Genomic DNA, 13,945 nt, shown 5'->3' with positions numbered 1-13,945 from the left:
TGGAGAGAGTGAGCAGCTTCCGGTGCCTTGGTGTACATCTGGCTGAGGATCTTACGTGGTCAGGACACATAAACAAAACAGTGAAGAAGGCGCAGCAGCGCCTCTTCTTTCTCAGGAGAAGTCGACAACTTCAGTCAACTTCTCCTGACTGAAGTTTGGTCAGTTTACAGCATCCCGACATGCGATAGCATTTGCCCCTCATCATCGGGAACCCTCGTGTTAACTTTTATCGAGTGGAAAAAGTTAGCGTTCATCCTCCAGCTTCACTGTGTTTGTTAGGCTAACATAGCTGTGTCCCAAGGGCTGTTGCTGGGCATACAAAGGTTATACAAAAATCATACAGTGAAGTTCTAACCACCTACATCTAAATGTGATAGTTAACTACAATTTTCCCATTACATTACCAGCAAAAGTTTCTTGACCAAGTACTTCAATTTCAATTCAATTCAATTTTATTTATATAGCGCCAAATCACAACAAATGTCGCCTCAAGGCGCTTCATAGATACAGAGAAAAGCCCAACAATCATATGACCCCCTATGAGCAAGCACTTTGGCGACAGTGGGAAGGAAAAACTCCCTTTTAACAGGAAGAAACCTCCGGCAGAACCAGGCTCAGGGAGGGGCGGCCATCTGCTGCGACCGGTTGGGGTGAGAGAAGGAAGACAGGATAAAGACATGCTGTGGAAGAGAGACAGAGATTAATAACAGATACGATTCAATACAGAGAGGTCTGTTAATACATAGTGAGTGAGAAAGGTGACTGGAAAGGAAAAACTCAATGCATCATGGGAATCCCCCGGCAGCCTACATCTATTGCAGCATAACTAAGGGAGGATTCAGGGTCACCTGGTCCAGCCCTAACTATATGCTTTAGCAAAAAGGAAGGTTTTAAGCCTAATCTTAAAAGTAGAGATAGTGTCTGTCTCCTGAATCCAAACTGGAAGCTGGTTCCACAGAAGAGGGGCCTGAAAACTGAAGGCTCTCCCTCCCATTCTACTTTTAAATACTCTAGGAACAACAAGTAGGCCTGCAGAGCGGGAGCGAAGTGCTCTAATAGGGTGATATGGTACTACAAGGTCATTAAGATAAGATGGGGCCTGATTATTTAAGACCTTGTATGTGAGGAGCAGGATTTTGAATTCAATTCTGGATTTAACAGGAAGCCAATGAAGGGAAGCCAAAACAGGAGAAATATGCTCTCTCCTTCTAGTCCCTGTCAGTACTCTTGCTGCAGCATTTTGGATTAACTGAAGGCTTTTCAGTGAGTTTTTTGGACATCCTGATAATAATGAATTGCAGTAGTCTAGCCTGGAAGTAATAAATGCATGAACTAGTTTTTCAGCGTCACTCTGAGACAGGATATTTCTAATTTTAGAGATGTTGCGCAAATGGAAGAACGCAGTCTTACATATTTGTTTAATATGTGCGTTGAAGGACATATCCTGGTCAAAAATGACTCCAAGGTTCCTCACAGTGTTACTGGAGGCCAAGGTAATGCCATCCAGAGTAAGAATCTGGTTAGATACCATATTTCTAAGCTTTTCAGCGCCGAGTACAATGACCTCAGTTTTATCTGAGTTAAGAAGCAGAAAGTTAGTGGCCATCCAAGTCTTTATGTCTTTAAGACATTCCTGCAGTTTAACTAATTGGTGTGTGTTATCTGGCTTCATGGACAGATAGAGCTGGGTGTCATCTGCATAGCAGTGAAAATGTATGCTATGTCTTCTAATGATGCTGCCTAGGGGAAGCATGTATAATGTAAACAGAATTGGTCCTAGCACCGAACCCTGTGGAACTCCATAATTAACCTCAGTGTGTGAAGAGGACTCTCCATTTACATGCACAAATTGGAGTCTATTAGATAGATATGATACAAACCACTGCAGTGCAATACCTGTAATACCTACAGCATGTTCTAATCGCTCTAATAGAATATTATGGTCAACAGTATCGAATGCTGCACTAAGGTCAAGAAGGACAAGCACAGAGATGAGTCCACTGTCAGAGGCCATAAGAAGATCATTTGTAACCTTCAATAAAGCTGTTTCTGTGCTGTGATGAACTCTGAAACCTGACTGAAACTCTTCAAATAAACCATTCCTCTGCAGATGATCTGTTAGCTGTTTGACAACTACTCTTTCAAGGATTTTTGATATGAAAGGAAGGTTGGAGATTGGCCTATAATTAGCTAAGACTGCTGGGTCTAGAGATGGCTTTTTGAGTAAAGGTTTAACTGCAGCCACCTTGAAGGCCTGTGGTACATAGCCGATTATTAGAGATAGGTTGATCATATATAAGATCGAAGAATTAATCAATGGCAGGACTTCTTTGAGCAGTTTTGTAGGAATGGGGTCTAAAAGACACGTTGATGGTTTGGAGGAAGTAATTATTGAAGTTAACTCAGAAAGATCGATTGGAAAAAAAGAGTCTAACTTAACATCAATGGAACTAAGAGTAGCTGTAGATAATATTACATCTGTGGGATGATTATTGGTAATTTTTTCTCTAATGATAAAAATTTTATTTGTGAAGAAGTTCATGAAGTCATCACTAGTTAACGTTAAAGGGATGGTTGGCTCAACAGAGCTCTGACTTTTTGTCAGCCTGGCTACAGTGCTGAAGAGAAACCTGGGGTTGTTCTTATTTTCTTCAATCAGTGATGAGTAGTAAGCTGTTCTGGCTTTGCGGAGGGCTTTCTTATAAAGCAACAAACTATTTCTCCAGGCTAAATGATGATCCTCTAAATTTGTGACACGCCATTTCCTCTCCAGATTACGAGTCATCTGCTTTAGGGTACGTGTTTGAGAATTATACCACGGGGTCAGGTACTTCTGATTAGAGACCTTAGTTTTATTAACAAGATAATCGACCTCTGTTGGGGTAGCGTTCAGATAGCTGCTCTGCTCTGTGTTGGTACAGGGCATTGACGATGATAACAGTGGCTGGATTATATTCTTAAACTTAGTTACAGCGCTTTCAGAAAGACATCTACTTTGATAAAGTCCACTCTCCACTGCTGCGTAATCAATTATTGTAAATGTAAATGTTATCAAGAAATGATCAGACAGGAGAGGGTTTTCAGGAAACACTGTTAAATGTTCAGTTTCTATGCCATATGTTAAAACAAGATCTAGAGTGTGATTAAAGTGGTGGGTGGGTTCTTTTACATTTTGAGAGAAACCAATTGAGTCTAACAACAGATTAAATGCCATGTTGAGGCTGTCATTTTTAGCATCTACATGGATGTTAAAATCACCCACAATAATTATTTTATCTGAGCTCAGAACTAAATTAGATATAAAGTCTGAGAAATCAGACAGAAACTCTGTGTAAGGCCCAGGTGGACGATAGATGATAACAAGTAAGACTGGTTTCTGAGTTTCACAGCTGGGGTGGACAATGCTAAGCATCAGGCTTTCAAATGAATTAAAAGTCTGTCTTGGTCTTTCATTAATTAATAGACTGGTGTGAAAAATTGCTGCCACACCGAGGGTACTAAGTCATGTTTTTGCTTATTTTACTCTGACATGCAAATCAGTTTATACGTTTTATTTAATGTGGGGTTTTTTTTCCTGGGTTTGGGTTGGTATTCAGTCTCTCTCCATTAAAATGAAACTACCATAAGATTTTAAGACTGTTCTTTGCTTTGTAAATGAACAAAGTTACAAATTCAGCAGGCAATCAAATAATAATCTCCAACACTGTATATCTTTTTAAAACTGGCTTAATGCTATAGTCGTAACAGAGAGATATTATCAGTTTCTCTTTAAACATTTTCATGTAGCAAGTGTAATATGTCTGCTATTAAAATATAGTTAATAAAATATTTCACCTATTTTATTGTTTGTGACTATTTTGCACGTTCCTTAGTGATGGTGGCATGGACTATTGTGTCACTGCCTGGCCTTTGCATTTGCTACTCTTACCACACACCTTACCACTGTTTTCCTGTCCTCATACATGTCCTGTACCACATATCACATATTTCTCTACCAGTCCTGACTTCCCTACGTTATGGTATCGTTTCACTAGATCCACAAAGACACAATATAAGTCCTTCTGACCTTCACTACACCACCAAGTGTCCTTGTCCTCTTTCCAGAGGATTCGACTTTTGTCAAAGAAGAAAGATACTGCCCCCTCCCATCCCCCCACCCCCTCCCTCCACTTTTAAACATAGGACACACATGGGACGAGCGACTATTAAAATATAACGGGAAACATAAACACAGAGACGAAACCCAGACTCAAGACATACAACTAGACACAAGGAAAGGGTAACAAATATAGAGACATGACTAAGGACTAACATTACAAGACATGAACCAAGAACTAACTAAACTCAGAAGCACGAGAGAATAATATACAGTATCTCACAAAAGTGAGCCTTCACATTTTTGTAAATATTTTATTACATCTTCTTGTGGGACAACAGCAGGTGCAAATGACGAACAGGTGTGTTGAATTTGATGTTATTGCTCTCATACTCTCTCACAGTGGTCACTGGAAGTTTAACATGTCACATCATAGGAAAGTGTTCTCTGAAGATATGAAAAAAGAATTGTTACTCTACATAAAGATGGCCTAGGCTATAAAAATATTGCCAACACCATGAAAATGAGCTACAGCATGGTGGTTAAGACCATACAGCAGTTTAACTGGACAGGTTCCACTCATAACAGGACCAAAGAAGTTGAGTGAAAAAATGAAAACAATGAACATACATGTATACAATCCAGCTGATCCTACAAGTGTTTAATCAGGTTAAGGGCAGAACCACAGTCAGCCATCCCATCATCTTCACTCCAAATACTGTATACAGTGGCTTGCAAAAGTATTCAGCCCCCTTGAACTTTCCCACATTTTTGTCACATTACAGCCACAAACATGAATCAATTTTATTGGAATTCCACGTGAAAGACCAATACAAAGTGGTGTACACGTGAGAAGTGGAACGAAAATCATACATGATCCCAAACATTTTTTACAAATAAATAACTGAAAAGTGGGATGTGCGTAATTATTCAGCCCCCTGAGTCAATACTTTGTAGAACCACCTTTTGCTGCAATTACAGCTGCCCGTCTTTTGGGGTATGTCTCTACCAGCTTAGCACATCTAGAGACTGAAATCCTTGCCAATTCTTCTTTGCAAAACAGCTCCAGCTCAGTCAGATTAGATGGACAGCATTTGTGAACAGCAGTTTTCAGATCTTGCCACAGTTCGGTCCAATAAGGGATTGCCACGGGTTAGAAAATTTCATCTCAATATCTCTCTTCATTGAGATTGCCAGCAATAATGACACCCCAAACCCTCACAATTTCTCCACCAAAAGGTGTTACCTTATCAGTGCAACAATCAGCAGAGTTGACTCTGTCTTCTCCACTCTTTGACCCAACAGCCATAGGCAAACTCAAGGAGGATAACTTGGGAAGAATCAAAAGAAAAGAATCAAAAGCTGGCATGACTAGTTACCACTGAGATAGCTGTAATAGAATAGAATAGAACAGATCTTTATTGTCACTGTTACAAGAATAATGAAACACAGTACCATAACAATGTGGCAAAGATTGGAAGATGAAGGGGTGACTTAATGGGCGTCATGATGAGGAGATTGGCAAATCTGTCAATCCTGCCAGCTGCAGTGGCATGACTAAAGGAATCCCTGAGGCAGGGGAGACACCAGCAAGGACCTCAAAGTGGAGAGACAGAGAGGAAGAAAGAGGTTAAAGTACAGAGTGAATGGTGCCTTTGGATGGAACATGCTACCTTATCACCAAACTGGACTTTTAAAAACTCACTTAAAAATCAATTTTTACATTTTCATATTTGAAAAGACTGAGTTTTTATATATGTTTTAAAATCGAATTAAAAATGTATTGTTTATGTGTGACAAAAAATGACAGCTACACTCAGATAATTTCCAGTTGTTGTTGTTGTTTTTTCTCTAATCAATCATTAGTCATATTTTCTTCAACGTACAGTAAATATTAATGTGCTCAATGTATAATACTCAAATAATAACAATGTTCAAATATCTCACTGAAAGAAGTTAAAGGACAATACAAAGGTGAAACCCACAAGGTTTGGCCAAGTAAAGCTTACAGGAAAACCCCCACTTTGCCTTAATGCACTGCAAAGTAGTGCAAATCATCTGATCTAGCATGCTGTCACTGGACATGTTGTTTAGTATCACACTAAGCTTATACCACAACAGAGGCACTGCAGGCACTGCAAAGTATCATTGTTACTTTGCAAAGTATCATTGTTACTTTGCAAAGTATCGTGTATCATGCTTGTTAACTGTTCCTGAATAAATTCCCAGAAGCATTGTCAACAAAATCACCTACCCCCCACCCACATCTACATATAGCACCTTCTTCCTGTCCACCTTCTTTGCATCAAATGGCCAAAACCAAAAATCAAAAATTAAAACTTCATTTGATTCACTTCAGTCTTATTTATATAGCGCCAAATCACAACATTTCCTCAAGGTGCTTTATTGTAAGTTAAAGACCCTACAGTAATATGAAGAAACATGCAGCCGGAACACATGATCAGGGATTAGCTGGGCTGGTTCCAGTGCAGATGGCAGTTTGGCTGGTTTAACCAAGTGGGTAACCTTAGAGAAGCAATCAACAATAGTTAGAATAATCATGTTTCCTTTCAAGCATGGGAGGCCAGTGATAAAATGCAAGTCTATGTGAGACCAAAGCTGCCTGGCAATCAGAAGTGGCCAGAGGAGTACTGCAGGTGGAGAACTGACATATTTATTCCGGGCACAAACTTGACAGGCTGACACATATTCATGAATGTCTTTTACAAGAGTAGGCCACCAGAACAAGTGTTAAAGGAAGCTTATAGTGCAGTCTTTACCAGGATGGCACATGGACTTCACAGTATGTCCCCATTGGATGACTTGGGACTGAACTGAGGAAGGTACAAAAAGAAGATAGTACCTGGGTGTGGTTTACAATGCTAAGCATTTGGTACCAGAGACTCAATCTTCCAGGATAGTGACATAATAATACAGGAGGGCGTCATGATTGTGGGTTCCTCTGCCATGGCGTCAGAAAATTAGAATTAGCAGGACATGGTGTTGGGTTTCACAGTCTGGGAACTGCTTTTATAAGTAATAGCAAAATTGAATTGAGCAAAGAAGAGGAGGTTCTTGCGGTTGGTCCAGACAATGGGTGTTCAGCCCTCTCCAGGCAGTGGTGCCAGTCCTCCAAGGCCATCTTGACCACCAGAAGTTCCTAATCTCACATGCTATAATTGTGATCTGCAGATAAAAAGAAAGCACATGGAGCAGGAGCAGAAATCAATTAAGTAGCTTTCTTGCCATAATATTATTACTCACTGGCCATTCTGTCTCAGGTGTTCCACCAGAGAGAGGTGAGTAGGACAAAGTTGCACCTCACTCTTTGTTTCTCCTTCAACGGTTTCAGACTCATCTGGAGTTGTACCTCCTCTCCACAGCTCTCTCAACAAAATTTGTTAAATCAGTCTTTTTTTTTTTTGAAAATGGAAAAAGAAGTTAAATGATGGTCAAGGCTCAGTCATTGTAAGTTATATTGCAAACTGCCTTTTATTTGATTGTAAAAAAGCTTTTCTTCAAGTGTCATCTTGAGAAGAACTTTCATCTTTACATCTAGACCATCACATAACATTACACCAATAGAAAACAACCACAGAATACAGTTCCTTTCAACAAGCCAATCACAACTTATGTTTCCTTTAATGGAAAAATATGAGCAGGTCATAAGATCCGAGAGTCAAACCAGTTTTAGTGTCTTTTAACTACAGGTCACCGTCACACATGGACAGACTTCACATAATTCTTGTCCTTCTTTTAGGTAATATTTTGGATGGTAAACTTTGTTAAACTCTGTTGAACAGAAATTTTGAAGGAAATTTGAACTATTAATTCTGTTTTACGATTTACATCAACTTACGTACTTGATTAGAAGACTTTTGTCCAAAAGACGTTTGTACTGTGTTTATTTTTCAGGAGGCAATTGCATTTCTGGATCAGTGGTGGAGAGGGCAGTGAGATCAGGAGACAATATTACTCTGTACTGTAACTGTAAAACATCAAGTAAGGAATTTCTTGTGTGGTACAGAAACTGCACCCATGAAAATCAACCTTCTCTTGTTCTAAAACTAGAAGAGGATTCATGGAAACCCACCACTGACAAAGCAACTTTGGTGAATTCCCTATCTCGGTTCCACTTTGTAAAGAACCAGTCGTCTGGATCCTATGATCTGCTGATCATAAATATTTCTTATTCTGATGAGGGCCTCTACTACTGTGGAACTGGGAAGCGCAAGGTGGAACAGACTTCAGTAATCAATCTCAAATATATTTACAGATATGGCAGCATTACAACAAGGATTCTAATTAGTAAGTACTGTGGTGTGATTTATCATTATTATTATTTTTTATTATTAGTAGTAGTAGTATTAGAAAAAGTAGCAGTTTAGTATTAGTAGTAGTTCTTTGTGTTCAGTGGAGAATTATATGTTTGATATATAATTATATTTGATTCTCTTTAAAATAGCCTTTAAAGGATAATGATGTTTAGAAAGACTTATGTAATAAGAAAATATTAACAAAAAACACAGCACAGACCTAACTGAAAAATATTTGTGAACAATTTAGATTCGAGTAACCAACACTACTCAACTTCAACTGATTGCCTGACTACACCAGACTGTAGCATGTGTTGGAAACTGCTATTCATCCTGTGTCCAGCATCTGCTGTTTTCTCCTTTTTTGTCTCTCTTCTTGTTCATCACATCTGCCAGAAAAACGGTAACTGCTAAATATAACACTTTTATTCAATCCATCCTTCAGTTCATTCAACCACTTTTATAACTGATTCAATCTGTTATTATAACGTTCTCCAAAAACTTCAAATATTTGTAATCATATTAGAAATTGTTGGAAAATAGATGCTATATTTAAGTATTGAATGAATGAATGTGCCTGTATTTGTCACTTGCGGTTGCTTGCAGCGAAATTGAACATTGTGTGTTGTTGGATGTTTTTGTAATGATGTTGTATTTATTTCTGGGATTGAAAGTTGATCAGCAAAAACCTGAAATGAGTGGAAAAGCAAGGAGAAATCAGGTAAATTGCATTAGTATCCAATTTCTGTTATATTTTCAGGGTTTTTTTCATAATTAATTCTACAAACAAAAACTTTCAAAAAAGTTTTTAATGGATTAAAGTCAGTAGCGACTATAGATGCTGACATTTTTACGTACAAATTTTATACACACGGCAAATTTATTGTTAGTAATTTCTAACAATTACTCAACACCTTCATGCAATGACGAATCAAAATTATGGTTTGTTTTCTTAATAATAGGCATATATTTCCATCTCTTAGTGCAGCCATTTTTCTATCTTTATGCTTAAGAACGAATACAGGTTTCACCATTTACAGTGCTTGTACTATCTTTATGCACCAATATACAGAATTATGTTTAACAGTGACTTACAGAAAGTCAAAGTCATTGCAATCATTAATTAATCCTTAATTAAAATGCCCATTCACAGGATGAAGATGTGTTTTACACTACAGTGAAAACCGGTCAAGCAACACAAAGACCAAAGAAGAAGATAACCTATAGTTCTGAATTCTGTACTTATTCTGCCATCAATACCTCTACAGTTTAGATATAAAAAGGTCAAAATTGTTTGAGAAATTTTGTATTTTTCACCACACAAAGTTGAGCAGTGACTAAATTTAAAAGTTTCTCTTCGCAATGAACTTTAAACTGGTTGAGGTTACATTTAAGATGTATACAACAATGGGTTAATGATGTGACATTACCAGAGTTGTTAGCTTTAACATAGGGATTTATAACAGGCCTTTGATTTTAATCAATTCACTAAATAAATGCTGTAGTAATTCTGTTGCATTCTTGTGTTGATAAGTTACCATATCAGTATCCCAGTTGCTACAGATACATAAATGCTTAGTACAGACTCCTCCATATCATTAAGTGTATGGAGTAAGGGTGAGAATAATAAATAAATATGTTTTTTTAAGATTAAACATATATGGGGGCACTTCAGAATTTTAACCTAAATTGACCTTCATATTAGAAAATTGACAAAGATAGTTACCCCTACCCTCTTAGAAGTGTGTCTGGTTTCACAGGTCAGAGCAGACTTCATTTCTAAGTGTAAACACAAAGAATAAAATAGTACACATCTTTAGTCCCCAAGTGCTAATTTATAGCTCATGATTTGTTACCATTTGGTATCTAAACTTATGATTACAATATACAATGAATCTTAAAGGAAAATTGAGAGACCAATAACCCCATTGCCAAATATTAGAGAAATATTAGATTTAATAATTATGTGAACTTTTGAAGTGACTGTGTACACAGTATTTACATTGATCAGCTGAAATATTTACAGTAATCCCAGCCTGTTTCACTTTTTGCCCTTCATGTGCCTCAGAAAGAAATCTAACATGTAAAACTGAAGACTGTAGAAGACCTCTGATGGTGCCCTCTGGATTAGACCATGATTTTAATAGGAGATGTGTTATAGTCTCTATCATAGGAGCTGGTGATGTTGTAATTAATTAAGGTATTTGGAAGAACAGAATCTCAGCGGTGATAGGGATTAGGAAAGGACTAGTCTAGACAGTGGTGGTGGAGATGAAGATTGGCTTGAATGGAGGAGAGTAACAAGGGAGAGGTGGAGATGGGGAGAGATGGGTTGCATGAGGGCGTCTGCAAGGGAGAATTAGAGATAAACAGACAGATTTAAAGTACATGGAGTGGAGGCTGATTGGCTCGAAGAATGTGGTATGATAGGATTAGACCAGTGATGTCAAATTGAGTTTGAGAGTGTGTGAAAGTGGAAATGATGTAATGCTTAGATTATCTACCAAACACCTGTGAAGCAGACAAAAGTGTGACTACAGAGCTTCCCTATTGAACTTTTATATAAGCTTCATTATGAGATGTTTTTGGAAGCAGATGTGCGTACATTTTTTTGTTTGGGTGATTACTAAAAAAAGTAATGCATTCCACATTACATTTTCTTTAAAGTAATGTACTGATATTTTTTAGTAAGGACATATATAGTAATTAGTAAATGGATTTTGAAAACAGTCTTTATTCATATATTCGCTTAAAAATAAAATCAATGTTAGTTATTACTTTTTCCCTTTTTATAATTTTTGCTTCTCCATGATATTAAAGTTGTTGTGGTAGTTAAACTGTTCTCATGTAAATAGATTTCTTTTTTTTTCAATTATTTCAAATGGTTTTTAGCATTTTAAAGTCAGGTTAAACTTTGGTTAAACAATAGTATCCATATTATAAAACTTTCTGTGATTTTTCTGTGTTTGATTATTATAGGAATTACAGTGTTTATTATTTGAAGCAGCAGTTTTCTTGTCACAGTTTTTCAAAAGATTGTGGGGGGGGGGGGCGGAGGGGGAGGAGTGTGATCATACTACAGGTCTATATACAATGTCCTTTGTAAAATATATAGCTTTTCTCTTTAATTGTTGATTTGTATCATTGTTTTCCAAAGTATTTTGTAAACTCTGAATAACAGTTTTCATCTGAGTTTTGGAAATGTTTCCATTTTCTGGATTTAAATTTAGCAGCTGTCTTATCTGAAAATAATGTAATAATCAGTTCACTAATAATCAAATAAAATGTCAGTTAAAATATTTGGAATTTTTTCTTCTTGCATCCTGACTGTATCAAACTTGCATTGTGTAGTAAGTGTCTTAACAGTTAACCAAGTTAATGTGGGGTGGAAGATATGATAGATCCCTACTGTCACAAGTAAATGTGTCTGCCATAAATTTTACTAAGTGCAGAAGCTCAATTAAAGTTTCAGCTTTAATTCAGTGGCTTGAACAAAACGATGCACAAAAATGTGAGGAAATTACACATTTCCATCCATCCATCTTCTTCCGCTTTATCCGGGGCTGGGTTGCGGGGGCAGCAGCCTAAGCATAGAAGCCCAGACCTCCCTCTCCCCCAACCACCTCCTCCAGCTCACACCAAGGCGTTCCCAGGCCAGCCGAGAGATATAATCTCTCCAGCGTGTCCTGGGTCTGCCCCGGGGCCTTCTCCCGGTGGGACATGCCCGGAACACATCATCCAGGAGGAGCCCAGGAGGCATCCTTGTCAAATGCCCAAACCACCTCAGCTGGCTCCTTTCGATGTGGAGGAACAGCGGCTCTACTCTGGGCCCCTCCCGGATGGCTGAACCTCTCACCCTATCTCTAAGGGAGAGGCCAGCCACCCTTTGGAGGAAGCTCATTTCCGCCGCTTGTATCCGCGATCTCGTTCTTTCGGTCACTACCCACAGCTCGTGGCCATAGGTGAGGGTAGGAACGTAGATCGACTGGTAAATTGAGAGCTTCGCTTTTACACTCAGCTCCCTCTTCACCATGACGGACCGGTGCAGCGTCCGCATCACTGCGGCCGCAGCACTGCGGCCGCAGCACCAATCTGTCTGTCGATCTCCGGCTCCCTTCTCTCACTCGCAAACAAGACCCCAAGATACTTGAACTCCTCCACTTGGGGCAGGAACTCATCCCCGACCCGGAATGGGCACTCCACCCTTATCCGGCTGAGAACCATGGCCTCAGATTTGGAGGTGCTAATCCTCATTCCCGCTGCTTCACACTCAGCTGCGAACCGTTCCAGTGCGAGCTGGAGGCCATCACCCGATGAAACCAACAGAACCACATCATCTGCGAAAAGCAGAGATGAGATTTTGAGGCCACCGAAGTGAAAGACCTCTGCCACTTGGCTGCACCTAGAATTCATGTCCATAAAAATAATGAACAGAATCGGTGACAAAGGGCAGCCCTGGCGGAGCCCATCACCCACCAGGAACGAGTCAGACTTATTGCGAACCAAGCTGTTGCAACGGTTGTATAGGGATCGAATGGCCCGTAGCAATGGGCCAGACTCCCCATACTCCCGCAGCACCTCCCACAGGACACCCTGAGGGACACGGTCGAATGCCTTCTCCAAGTCCACAAAACACATGTAGACTGGTTGGGCAAACTGGTTGGGAGTGTGATCCCCCTGTAGTTGTTACACACCCTCCGGTCCCACTTCTTAAAGATGGGACCACCACCCCGGTCTGCCAGTCCAGGGGTACTGCCCCTGATCTCCACGCAACATTGTAGAGGCGTGTCAACCAGGACAGCCCTACAACGTCCAGAGCCTTCAGGAACTCGGGGCGGACCTCATCCACACCAGAGGCTCTGCCACCAAGGAGTTGTTTAACTGCCTCAGTGACCTCGCCTCCGGAAATTAGTGGGTCATCCCCCTCATCCCCAGACTCTGCTTCCTCCTCAAAAGACATGTCAGTGGGATTAAGGAGGTCCTTAAAGTATTCCTTCCACCGCCCGACAGTTTTCTCAGTCGAAATCAGCAGCACTCCGCCAGCACTACACACAGTGCAGGAAGAGCACTGCTTTCCCCTCCTGAGACGCCTGACGGTTTGCCAGAATCTCTTCAAGGCAGTCCGAAAGTCTTTTTCCATGGCCTCTCCGAATTCCTCCCACACCCGAGTTTTTGCTTCAGCCACTGCCCAAGCAGGCATTCCGCTTGGCCTGTCAGTACCTGTCGGCTGCCTCCAAAGTCCCACAGGCTAACCAAGCCCGATAGGACTCCTTCTTCAGCCTGGTGGCTCCCTTCACCTCTGGTGTCCACCATTTGCTTCAGGGATTACCACCATGACAGGCATCAACCACCTTGCGGCCGCAGCTCAATGCAGCAGCTTCGGCAATGGAGATGCTGAACATGGTCCATTCAGACTCAATGAACCCAGTTTACCTCGGAATGCAATTGAAGCTCCGCCGGAGGTGTGCCTTGAAGATCTCGCAGACTGGGGCCTCTGCTAGGCATTCCCAGCACACCCTCACTATGCGTTTAG

This window comes from Neolamprologus multifasciatus, chromosome 6 (genome assembly GCF_963576455.1).
Source record: "Neolamprologus multifasciatus chromosome 6, fNeoMul1.2, whole genome shotgun sequence".
Lineage (NCBI taxonomy): Eukaryota > Metazoa > Chordata > Actinopteri > Cichliformes > Cichlidae > Neolamprologus > Neolamprologus multifasciatus.
This window is presented reverse-complemented; position numbering follows the sequence as displayed.